Source organism: Peromyscus eremicus, chromosome 17 (genome assembly GCF_949786415.1).
Source record: "Peromyscus eremicus chromosome 17, PerEre_H2_v1, whole genome shotgun sequence".
In the NCBI taxonomy this organism is placed as follows: domain Eukaryota; kingdom Metazoa; phylum Chordata; class Mammalia; order Rodentia; family Cricetidae; genus Peromyscus; species Peromyscus eremicus.
In genome coordinates this window covers 26,548,177-26,561,389 of record NC_081433.1, presented here as the reverse complement: position 1 = coordinate 26,561,389, position 13,213 = coordinate 26,548,177, and the positions used below count along the sequence as shown (strand labels likewise).

Here is a 13,213-nt window from a genome sequence, read left to right as displayed (position 1 = left end):
ACATGTGTCTCCTGGCCTGCATTCACTCCCGCCATTACTTCTATCTGTTAGCTGCTAAAAGCAGAGGTTAGTGTTTCATTTCATCTAATCATGCGGCATACAGAAACTTTAATAAGGAAAACTGACTCCAGCTGGGCAGTGGTGGTGCACGCCTTTAATCCCAGCACTCTGGAGGCAGAGCCAGGTGGATCTCTGTGAGTTCGAGGCCTGCCGGGTCTACAGAGCAAGTTCCAGGACAGACACCAAAACTACGCAGAGAAACCCTGTCTCAAAAAAAAAAAAAAAAAAAAGAAAAAAAAGAAAAAGAAAAAAGAAAGAAAGAAAGAAAAAGAAAAGAAAAACTGATTCCAGAGTGAAGCCTCTGCTCTGCAAGGTGAAAGGTTATCAGAAGTGTCCTTCTTTCCTTTCTGCTGGGTGGTGGCTGCTTGCTGCTGAAATGGGCAAATTAATGAAACCTAGGAAAGTGGTGCGGGTCGTGGCTGGATGCTATTCTGGACACAAATCAATCATCGTGAAGAATATTGATGAGGGCACCTCAGACTGCCCTTAGCCATGCCCTGGTGGCTGGAATTGACTGCTATCCCCGAAAAGTGACAGCTGCCATGGGCAAGAAGAAAATCACCGAGAGATCTAAGATCAAGCCCTTTGTGAAAGTTCAAAACGACAACAACCTCCTTCCCACAACGGAAGATATCTGTTGTCAACAAGGATGTCTTTAGTGACCCAGCCCTAAAATACAAGGCCAGGAGGGAGGCCAAGGTCAAATCTGAGGAACAATGTAAGACAGGGAAGAACAAATGGTTTTTCTAGAAGCTCCACTTTTAGATATATTTTTATTCCCATCATTAAAAATGAAAGAAAGAAAAAACCCAGTCAAGTCTCTCTTCCCCCTCATCCACGGGTACTCTGTTCCCTTGGGTGGTGGCTCCTTTAGAAGGTGAATGTTTGTTTGTTTGTTTGTTGTTTGTTGGAGACAGGGTCTCACTATGTAGCCCTGGCTGGCCTGAAACTCACAGAGATCCTCCTGCCTCTACCTCTCCAGTGCTGGAATTAAAGGCACGGGCCACCACATCAGGCCAAACATTTCTGGATGCTCAGGGCCACATCGTACTTTCTCACAAGCTGGCTCCTCTTGCTACAGCACAGTCACTATAATTCAGCAGTGGGTAATGATCAAAGCAAGAGAGCTAGCATGCTCCACTAATTTGTACAATTAAAACAATAATTAAAAATATAACTTTTTAAAAAGAGGTAGCCTGAAGCATCCTCTGCCCCCCTCAGACTTACATTCTGTGTTACACCCTGTAGGTGAGGTAATCAAGCCTCGAGATGACATCTCTATGTCATGTCCACTCAATTCCAGGACTAGGCATGTTACCACAGAGATGCCAAAGCTTCATCTTGCTTCTTCATGACCCTCCCATCCCCACACCTAGTGTTTTCCCATACAAATTCTCCATATCCTACTTCTCTATAGCATAGAGTCATGCCCTTATGCCTCTGTAGCTAGGGGCTACATCCTTTTATACACAGCTTTAAGTCCTCTGAACCTGGCTATTCTCTAGGCAAACAGGCTCTTCTTTTCTTCCTGAGACACAAACCCATGCCTACCCAAAGGGTCATTAGCATATCTTACGTGATGCTCCACAAAAGAAAATTTGAATGTTCACCTTGCGTAACCTGTCTTCCAGTCATCCACTTCTGTTCTAAAGTGCTAACGGAACACTCCTCCCTGAGTTTCCAAGTCCTTACCGCTCTATTATCACAGTGATAATATGGCACTAGCTACTATTTATTGGGGCGTTTGGACTGTTTAATGTTGGTAGCTGAGATGAACACTTCACACACACCCACTCGAGCAGTAAGTATTAATGAGCCTTATGAGAGGGCACTGTTATTGTTCTCACCGCACAAATGAAGGAAGTGATGTTTTCAAGGTCATGTCGTTCTCCTAAGATCATGGAGCCTCAAGTCTCAGAACAAGAATTCAACTCTCTCTTCGTACAGCACCCATGCTATTGGTGCACAGATTCTAGCATCCCATCTGAAGATGCTTCAGCAAACACATATCCGAATCCTCCCATACGGTAGCCTAATTCTGACCCCCAATTCCCTCCCTCCTTCCACCCATCACCTGGCCAAGCAGAGATTCAGCACACTCTTTATGACCCTCAACTTTCAACTCTGCTACCTGCAACCTACACTGACCGACGGAAGATGGGCAAAAGGGATAGGCTTACGTCTTATATTCATTTCTCAAGGGTACCATAACACACACACACACACACACACACACACACACACACACACACACTCAGACTCCTGGAGGCCAGGCTTGGGCAACAGACTCAATCCATCCTTCTGTAAGTTCAGGGAATCTGGTCGGTTCCTTCCCACCCTGTCGTCGATTCTTGGTTGTGTTAACAAATCTCCACTTCGGCCTTCACCATCATGATATTCTTTCTTCCTGGGCACCTGTGTCCAAGTTTCTTTCCTTTTGTGAGGACACCAGACACTGGATTAGGGCCCACATTAATCCATTATGACGTCACCCTAATGTGACTGCATCTGCATAGGCTCCATTACCAAATGAGGTCACATTCACTGGTAAAACGTGGGCAGGGACTCAGACTTCAATACAGCTTTGCAGGGCACGATTCTACCCACAAGAGCCCTTCACAAGCATTCATTTCTGCCCCTGGGCCTCCTGCACTTACGCCATCTCCAGGAAGAGGTCCCCTAGGGACCTTGCTATCTTTTAGCTCAGGCTCCGGAACAAATAGACTCGGAGAGCAGCAGCCTCCCCAAGCTGGGTCTGATCTGAAAGCACGGGCACTGGACTGAGTCAGCCTGCACAAGCCATCTGACCCACAGGCTGTGAGGACACAGGATTGCTGCTGTCTCTCACCCTTTAGGGGTAGTTTGTGAGGCAGGACTGTCTTCGAAATACCTGCTTAATGTAATTCATTATTTTAAAACTAATTTAAAAGCTCCATTGTGAGGGAAAACTCATTCACACCGGCAACAAAAGGCATAAAATATTCCTTTAATTGTCCTTCAGAATATCTCGATCCTTGATTGTAAACTTTATGTTACAGAAGACAGGTTTGTGTGTGGGTGTGGGTGTGGGTATAAGTGTGGATGTATGTGTGTACATAAGTGTAGTATTGTGTGTGTGTATGCACATGTGCATTCAGGTGAGTATATATGTGTGTTCACATGAATGTGGAGGCTGAAGGTCAATACCAATGGCTTCCTAGGTCACTCCCCACCTTACCTTTGGAGACAGAGTCTCTCACTGGACCCAGTGCTCACCAACTGACCCGCTCATCTGGCTGGAGAGCTTGGTGTATCTGCTTGACTCTGCTTCCTATGCTGGAGATCCAGCCACACACAAGCACACCTCACTTTTTCCGTGGGTTCTGAGGGTCCCAATTTGGGGTCCACAGGTGCTTTACAGATGGATCCATCTCCCCACCCCTGGAGCCAATTCTTTAATCAAAAAAAAAAAAAAAAAAAAAAAGTAAGACCTATTTAGAGGTCCCTTAAAGAAAATATAAAGGCTGGGGAGATAGCTCAATTAGGAAAATGTTTACCATGCAAAACACAAAGACCTGGATTCAGATCCCAGCACATGCATAAAAAGGCAAGCTTGGCAGACACCTACCTGTAATCCTAATATTAGATACGAGGAGACAGGAGAGTCTTCGAGATTTCTGGCCAGCCGATCGAGTTGAATCAGTGAAGTCCAATTTCATTGAATCAGTGAGCTCCAGTTTCAATAAGAAAACTCCCAGTAGAGGTGGTGGCACACGCCTCTAATCCCAGCACCCAGGAGGCAGAGCTCTGTGAGTTCAAGGCCAGCCTGCTCTACAAAGTGACTTCGAAGCTATCCAAGGTTGCATAATAAGACCTTAGACAGGGAGGAGCTGTGTCAAAACAGAAGATGGAGGGCTGGGCTCAGTGATTAAGTGTGTACTGCTCTTCCAGAGGACCTGGCAAAACCACTCATGCATATAAAAAAAATTACATGATAATGAGGATGAGAAAGAGAAACTGGATATCAACTTCTGGCCTACACACACACTTGCACCCATGTGCATGTACACACACACACACACACACACACACACACACCAAATAAACATAAATAAAATTTTTAAAATTTAGCAGAAGCAATGTTAGGGAGAATGGGGGGGGGGGGGAGAGGAGGGAGCTAGAACTGTGAAACAAAATGTCCCTACCCTCACGGTCCTAGTGTATCCCTTGAATCTGAGACTTTACATGGGCAGATGGCATAAAGAATAGCCCCTCGACTGACCTACCTGGACTGAGTCTACCAGGTTGATCCCAGTCCGCGGGGAAGGCTTTGCCCTGCAGGAGGTGGGAATGGGGGGTGGGCTGGGGGGAAGGTGAGGGGGCGGGAGGGGGGAGAACAAGGGAATCCGTGGCTGATATGTAGAACTGAATTGTACTGCAAAATAAAAATATTAAAAAAGGAAAAAAAAAAGAATAGCCCCTCATCTATTACAGCTGCCTACACATTTATTTTCGTGCTCCCCACGGAGGCGTTGCAGAAAAACACTAGCGGTTGGGCAGAAGCCTCGCCATCTCAGGAAGAAGCGCAAGGGCAACATGAGAGCCGGAGCTTTCTTTGATCAGCCGGGGATTCAGGCGGCCCATCACCCTGGCTCTTCACTCAGTCCTCACACAGTCATCCTGACATGTGTTTCCCCAGCCCTGCCTCCGCTAGCGTCTCTCCCCGAAGGATCTTTCATGTCGATAACTGGAGTGGATGTGTCTGTTGGGGCTCTGTTTTCCCTGAGATCATCTCCTCGGCGGCATCAATCCTCTGCTAGTCTGGAGAATCTCAAGGCTGGAGGGAGCTCTTGGGATCTGAGAACAGAAGCGTGGAGTGAAGCCTACAGATGAGCCTAAGACGCCTGGTCTCTGCGTCGTGTGCAGAACAGCATTTGGGGGAAACTACACTAGCAAGTCATTAGCGATCTTGTATAAACACCTTTACTGATCAAAGTAGGAAACTAATACTTAATTTTTTGTTACATTTATTTGTTTACTGTACGTGTATGTATGTGTGTGTGCATGTGCTCTTTCATGCACGCCACGGTGGACTTGTGGGAGTCGGTTCTCTCCTTCTACCCAGTAGGTCTTCGGGATCAAACTCAGGTCGTCAGGCGTAGCAGAATGCACCTTTACCCACTGAGCTCTCTCTTTGGACCCAGAGTCCAGTTTTGTTTTGTTTCTCCCATTAAGACCAATCTGTGCTGCCCAAATAGCCTTGGACCTGCGGCCTTCTACTAAAATGTGGTCCAATTACCAATGGCTATAAACCTGTAGAAAAATGAAAGTAAGGAAGAATTGTTAGCAAAAAACAAAAACCCGACTCATCTTCTCCCAGCAGCTAACAATAGCCAATACCTCCTCAGCTAGGGGCAGGACTTTGTGCCCCAACTTCCTATGAATTAATCTCTCTCTCTCTCTCTCTCTCTCTCTCTCTCTCTCTCTCTCTCTCTCTCTCTCTCTCTCTCTCTCTCTGACAGAGCTTGACTATGTAACTCTAGCTGGCCTGGTACTATATAGCTCAAACTGGCTTTGAATGAATTTAATTTTGATGTGTTGTTTTTATCTCTGTTTGATTTGCCATCTGTAAAAAAAAAAAAAAAAAAAAAAAAAAAAGTAGGATTGTTTACTTCGTAGAAAAAAGATGTCCCAGCTAGGTCATAGCCAGATGCACCAATACATCCTTGTAGGCCCAGCTAATTCAGGGGTTGAGACAAGAGGATTGCTTGATCCCCAGAGTTCAAGACCAACCTAGGCAACAGAGTAAGACCCCTGTCTCAAGGACAAGGACACACACACACACACACACACACACTACATATATACACACATAGGCTGTTGCACTGTGCAGTGTTGGAGTCTGAATCACCTGAGCTAACTTTTCACGTCTCTGAGCTCCTGGGTGATGACTGCTGATGAGCCATAGTTTAGAATTGAGAATTTTTCATGTGTTAAACACCCAAACACTCATCTTTAGGGACCAATTACCTAATTTAAGAAAAGACATGTACACACAATATTCAGCTGGCCCACAGTTCTGTGTAAACATTTTAGGACAATTTTTTGCCTTAAAGAGTAGCTATAATAGTAACTTTATGCCAGGCACACTCTTCCTGTGTCTCTGGCAGGCACGTGCCTAAATGACACACTCTGCAGCTGGTTGCTTAAGAAGGTGGTATACCAAATACCACCCAGGGATGGATGCATGGAGACAAAGAATGACAGATGTGAACTCCATGAGTCTAGGTCACTTACTGATCCCATAAATTGCTAAATCTGTATAATGAGACAGTAATGGTGCCTGGCTGGCCACCTTATGTGTGTGTGTGTGTGGGGGGGGCAAAACAGCTTGACCACACAGCTGCCATGACAGGTTAAGAGGCCCAGATACAGCTTCTGGCAGACCCCACCCAGTGGGGCCTGCATCTAAGAGGAAATACCTGACATTCCAAACATTCCCTATACCCCTAGACAAATGTCAGTCAATCAGGGCCCTGAACCCTGGAAATCTCCTCACCCCAACCTTGCTATGATTAAAAAAAAAAAAAAAAAACCTACCCTGCCTAGGCTCTGGGCTCTCACCACTGTGTCAGATGGACAGAGAGACCAAGCTCGGAGCTTGAAGATAATAAAGGCTCTTTGCTTTTACATGTGTGATTCAGTCTCTGTGGTGGTCTTTTGGGGGTTCCACAATCTGGGCATAACACTTACTGGGAGGTGATGCCAATCAGTTCAAGTTAATATATATATGAGCAGTACCAATATATGTATATTCAATACCACAATGAGTAGAACATCCAGAAAAATGAGGGTGAGCAAAAAATACTTATTGGCTCAAATAAAATGACAGATTGTTTAAAAGTCCATAAAAAATAAGGCAAAGGTAATACTCATGAGATAAAACTCACAAAGTTGAAACTGGACAGGAATGTAGAGATCTGAGGGGATCCTCTCAGATTAAACAAGCTGAGTTTCAGAGAGGTAAATGACTTAAGGATATATGGCCAGTAGAATTTATATTATTATTAATAAACTCTAATTTTTAAGACTTGATATGGAGTGATTCAGATGCATTTAAAGAAATCTCCCAGCTCTACTTAACACTATGGATCAGTAGGTAGACAAGTTTAGCATATGGTGTTGCCACTAAATAGTGTTAAAGAAAAATTTGAGGTAAATTTAACAAAGTTTATTTCAGCAAGGAAGAGTTTACAGAGCCAGAGCATTCAGAACCAGAGTCCCAGGCACATGTACAAGCCATGTTTATGACCAGAGAAAAGAAGCATACAGAAGCAATCTGATTGGCTGTGGTCAGCCTTGTATGAGCACAGTGTAATGAGGTACTTGCCTTATATGGACATGGTCTGATCAGGTAGTAGTCTCTGATTGGCTGAAACTCAACTGCTGAGATTGAGAACAGTAGTATAGTAACTTAGTTTGCCCACTAAGTTAGGTTGTCATCCGAGACATGAAGGAAGCAGCTTTAGCCCAAATTTTATCATCTGAGTACAAAAACGGGTATCTATTTCACATGAGCTAGTGACTTCGGGGGAACTTATTTAACCTCTCTATGTCTCGTTTCTTCTTCTGTAACGTGAAGTTAATAATAGTGACAGATTTCAAAGAATGGTTATAATAGAAATTACTTAGATGCTTAGAACAGAGTTGTGACAGTTAATTTAGCTTGTCAGCTGGATTGGATTAATAAAAACCTAGGGCATTAATGAGGCACACCTCTGAGTTTGTCTGGGAGAACATTTCCAGAGAAGATTAACTAACATGCATGTGGGCAGCAGCATCCCATGACCTAGAGTCTTGCATCAAATAAAATGGGGAAAAGGAGAAAGCCGGTAGAAAACCAGCATCCCTCTTCATCTGCTTCCTGGTCCCCTGAGATGTGAACCGGCGGCTGCCACGCGCCCTTGCCACTATGTGGCTGCCTACTGCCAAGCCTCCGCTGCCCTGACGCACTGCATCACCTCAGACTGCAAAATATACCTCTCCTCCTCTCGGTTGCTTTCTGACAAGTGTTTAGTCACACCAACACGAGCACTCATCAATCCAAGAGTCGGGTATTTGACAAGCTCCCAATGCCAGACTATATGCGGTCATCCTAATTGTAAGGGAGGTGTCTAGGGCAGAGATGAGTTGGGGAAGACGGGACACATTAGGATAAAGGGGCGTCATCCAAAGCAGTTAATGCTTCTCTCCCCACAGATCAAACCTGAGCTGCTAGCTTCGGGGCATTTCTTCCGTGTTCGTGGAGGTGTCGGCTCACATCTTGAGCTCTTAAAATACATCTGAATACTGATGGAGAGCAGACGCCTATAGCTCGAGGCCTTCAGCAGGGCTCTTGGCAACTCAGAGGCAACAGCAGCTTCCTCTGGGTTTAGCTTAGGTAGTAAATTGTTCAGAAATATGAGGCAACCCCTGTCCTGAGATAAACATTATCGATCAGTCCCATTATCAATTCATTAGCCTCCTCTGCCCAGCTGGACCTGGCCTAAAGCGGGGACAAGCAAAGCTTTGTGCGGGGGTGGTGGAGCTTTTGGTTTGTATAATCAGAGGTCTCCCAACCTCAGCAGCAAATGACAGCCACTGCTGACCTCGAAGATAGGTGAGGGTCCCTCGGAGACGATTGTCCCAGCCTTACTTGGTGGACAGGGTGAAAGCAAGGCTCACACAAAGGGACCACTGGGCTGTAACTGATCAATGGAATCGACCCAGCTGAAGAAATAACATGTCCAGCACAATAAGTGTGGTCAGCACAGGACACAGCAGTGTCCACAGGGACGAAGGAGTCCTGTACACTCAGGTCCGCGCTTGAGTGGCAGCCTGGCTGCAGAATTCAAGTCCATTGATCCCTCCAGGTGTTACCCTTTGGTGGCGAGTGCAGCGTCGCCTTCTTCATTTTGTATTGCAGTCAGGCAGCCAACCAGCTGCCTCTGCTTGCTCTAATTCCAGCTCACCCAGCTGTCTTCTGATGATAATTTGACTTCCCACCTAGATTTCACCACAGGGAGAGAGTGTGCGCCAAGCAGAGTGTGTGTCTGATCTCTGGGCTGATTTTGCTTGTCCATATAAATTAATAAAATGGCGTTTTGATTTTCACATCCCTCTCTCGCAAACTTGGTTAGCATGACCGAGGGCCCGGGAAACTGATCTTACCTCACTATGCTGACAAAATCAATTTTCTCTGTTTCTGAACCCGAAAAATTCAGGGCCAGGCACTGGCCTATAGTTAAATCACCAAGGTAAATTCTATTTTGAAGCGTCTGGCAGCCAGACAGCCTGCCTTCCCTCTATTTTCAATCAGACAGTCTTCTCCTGGCCCTTTTCTTTCAAGGTCAACACCGTGTTCGATGCTCACTCAATGATTGATTCTATGGAGACAGACTTGGGGAATGGGGAACTTGTGTGGATCCAGAGCTATCCAACCAATGTTTTTCTTTTTTCTTTTTCTTTTTTGGTTTGTTTGTTGTTGTTGGTGGTGGTTTTTCGAAACAGGGTTTCTCTGTGTAGCTTTGCGTCTTTCCCGGAGCTCACTCTGTAGACTAGGCTGGCCTCAAATTCACAAAGATCCACCTGCCTCTGCCTCCTGAGTGCTGGGATTAATTAACCTTGACTGTCAGCTTGATGAGGTTTAGAATAATCATGGAAACAGACATGTTGTAGAATATTATTTTAAGATGTGTTGCATTTGTTTATGCTGTGGAACATTTGTTTAATGATGCAAAGATGTGTTGCATTCTTTTATGTTGCATTTGTTTAACTCTGTGAAGCCATGTTACTATGCCTGTCTAAAACCCCTGATGGTCTAATAAAGAGTTGAATGGTGAGGCAGGAGAAAGGATAGGTGGGGCTGGCAGGCAAAGAGAATAAACACAAGGAGAACTCTGGGAGGAAAAAGAATAAAGAGCAAGAGAATAAGGAGAGGAGGACTTCAGGGGCTAGCCACCCAGCCACCCAACTACACAGCTAGACATGGAGTAAGAAGGAAAGAAAAGGTATACAGAAATAGAGAAAGGTAAAACCCCAGAGGCAAACAATAGATGGGATAATTTAAAGTTAAAAAAAATGGCAAGAAACGAGCCAAGCTAAGGCTAGGCATTTATAATTAAGAATAAGCCTCCATGTGTGATTTATTTGGGAGTTAGGTGGCAGCCCTCACCAAAAGAGCAAAAAGTAAAAAAACAACCAACAACACAGACATTAATAAGGGATTATCTAGATCAAACTCACTGAGGTGGGAAAGTGAGTTTTTACTGACTATAATCATTCGCCACTTCCTGCTTCCTGACTTCAACAACGATGTGACTGTCTGCTTCCTGCTCTTGCTGCCATAGCTCTCTCGCTGTGATGGACTTTATCCCCCAGAACTGCAATACAAAATAAATCCTTCCTTCCTTAAGTGGCTTCTGTCAGGTATTTAGTTGCAACAAGACTAATAAATAACATATTATATTTGCACTCCCAGAGCCACATATTTATATTATAGTCCAAAAATGTACTAAAGGTGATACGGTCCTCCCAGGCCTGTATGGCTTCGCCTGTGTCCAGAATGCCACAAAATTCCTCCAGAAGAGAGCTCTTTCATTTTGGGCTTTAGCCCCTCTCTGAAAGAGAGGGATCAAACCTAGAACTTGGGAACAGATTCATAGGGTTCTCAGTATCTCCTGTGCCTTCTCCTGGTCTTGGGTATACTGAGAAATTTTTTTTCTTAGAAATAATAGGTTATGCTATTTGCTCATGTAAATATGTGCCTGCATGCAGATATAGCATGCAGCACCTCAATCCAGACTCAAGGTGCAAACTCTCACCCTACACAGTCACAGCCAGAGTCTGAGCTACAGTGTAAAGACAATGAGAAAAGGGAGACAGCCCCTAGAAGTTTGAACCCATCAGAGTAGCAGAAGTCATTCATAATCACCTGTAATAAAGTCATATATGTACCATGATGCAAAATGCTTGCGGTTTTGTTTTGTTTGTTTGTTTGTTTTTTAATTGTGTCAAAATATAAAAGAACCTTATTTTAGCAGAAACCATGCAGTTAAGAAAACAGAACTGCGAAAATTCAGTTTCTCTGAAAAGCTTGCTAAGGGGTCTGTGATACGGCTCAACAGGTAAAGGGATTTGTGGGCAAGTGTGAGGCCACGGGTCACCCTGCATCCACAGTCAGGAGGCTGAGAGAAATGGAGCCTGGCACTCCTTCTCTTCTCCTTTTTGTTAGGCCCGTGGGGTGGTGCCACATTCAGGGTGGGTAGTCTTTCTCCACTAATACCTCCCTAAAAAATGCCCTCCCAGACATGCCCGACAGTGTACAATTCTAAATCCAATCAAGTTGACAGTGAAGATTCTCCAGCACCCCAAGGAAATCACAGTGGCGTCTTCTCTAACAGAAGTGAATAGAAATATAGTCCAGATGGTGCCATGAGAATTGTCAGCTGAAGCTGCTTTTGTATCGACCCTGTGGTTGTTTTCCTTGATGAGGAGAGCGGGCTGGACGACACTGAAGAGTCATCTCAGTGTTTGTGGTGTGTTTTCCCAGTTTTTCTAAATGCGAACATGAGGGATTTAAAACAACCTAGAGTTACTCTTGGAAGCCATACTTAGCCACAGAAAACACACATTTTCCACCTCCCTTTCCCAGGAAGTCTTGCATCGCAGCCTATTTGTTCTGTACCTATTATCTCTGTAATCAGGAAATTTTATTAGTATAGCAAATGCAAGTTGCAGGAAAATGCATGTGGCTACAGTATTCAGATGCCAGCATATAGATCAAGAAGAGCTATGTCTAAATAGCCAGTGTTTCTCATAGCTAGAAGCATTAGAACATATGGCATCTTGAATAAGGAAGGCTCTGGAGGCTAGATGCCAACTCCTACAAGCAGTCAGATAGGCACCACTATGAATTGGTGGAGTGTCCCCCAAAGTCTGTGTCTTAAGGTGTTGGTACCCAGGGTAGCAGCATTGAGAGGTGTTATGGACCATTAGGAAGTGGAACTTGGGGTAGAAGGAGAGAAGCAACCTTCGCAAACCCACTGTGGCTTACAGAAACACATACACACACACACACACACACACACACACACACACACACAAATGGTAAATCTAATAATTAAAAGAAAATAGACTTGTCTAGAGGAGGATGTAGATATGGCTTAGCAGCTAGGAACACAGGCTGCTCTTCCAGATGATCCTGGTTTGATTCCCAGCACCCACATGGTGGCTCACAACCATCTATAACTAATGCCAAGGCCTCTGACCTCTGAGGGCACCAGGCACACAAATGATGCACGGACATACATGTGGACGAAAGCACTCATATATATAAAATAAATTTTAAAAGAAAGAACATAGAGCCTTATGGGAGGTCCTTAGGTCTGGGGAGCATGTTCTCTGAAGGGACTGTGGGCACTGATCTCTCCATTATCTCTCTGCTTCCTAGTTTGGGGTATGAGCACTAGCTCTAACACATACTCTGTTAATGATGTGCTACATGTGGCTACCAAGTCTTGAACCCAAATTTGCGTCAGGTTTTTCAATGCAGCAGTACAATGTTGACGAATACAGCTTCTTTATTGGAGTTGCAGTTCTTTGTTCGTTTCGATGCTGGGAATTGACCCCAGAGAGGTAAGTGGTTGATCACAGAGTTACAACCCAATCCTTAGGGATTTTTTCACAGTCTTGCTACGTCACCCAAGCTGGCCTCATACTTGTTGTGTACCCCAGGTTGGCTTTGAATTCACAGTCCTTCTGGCTCTGCCTCCCAAGTGCTCAGATTACAGACACGTGCAACCACACCTAGTGAGCGCCAGTCCTTCGAGGGTAGGATGGTACCCCCCCCCCAAGTCCATATACTGTCACTACTGCATATTTATATCTTAATGTAGAAGTAACTTGAAAGCGTGTTGGAAAATCAAGGTTGTCATACATCAGCTGCAGACTTGGTGAGTTGTCATCTAGTTTTTGGTTTTTGTTTTGTTTTGAAGCTGGTGTAGCATTTTAGACATTTTGACTCAACCCAGTAGCTTACCTGGATAGATTTCTTCTGAGCTTTAGAGCATAGATTCAAAGTCTAAAGATAGCAACTCTGTTTTCATACGAATATTCTGGAACAGTATGAAACCAC

The 13,213-nt window shown here is 44.7% G+C and overlaps 1 pseudogene; it reads left to right on the top strand.

The window, feature by feature from the left end:
* The first annotated feature begins 436 nt into the window (after nt 1-436).
* On the top strand, nt 437-825 carry LOC131894574 (large ribosomal subunit protein eL27-like; annotated as a pseudogene).
* Nucleotides 826-13,213: the final 12,388 nt, after the last annotated feature.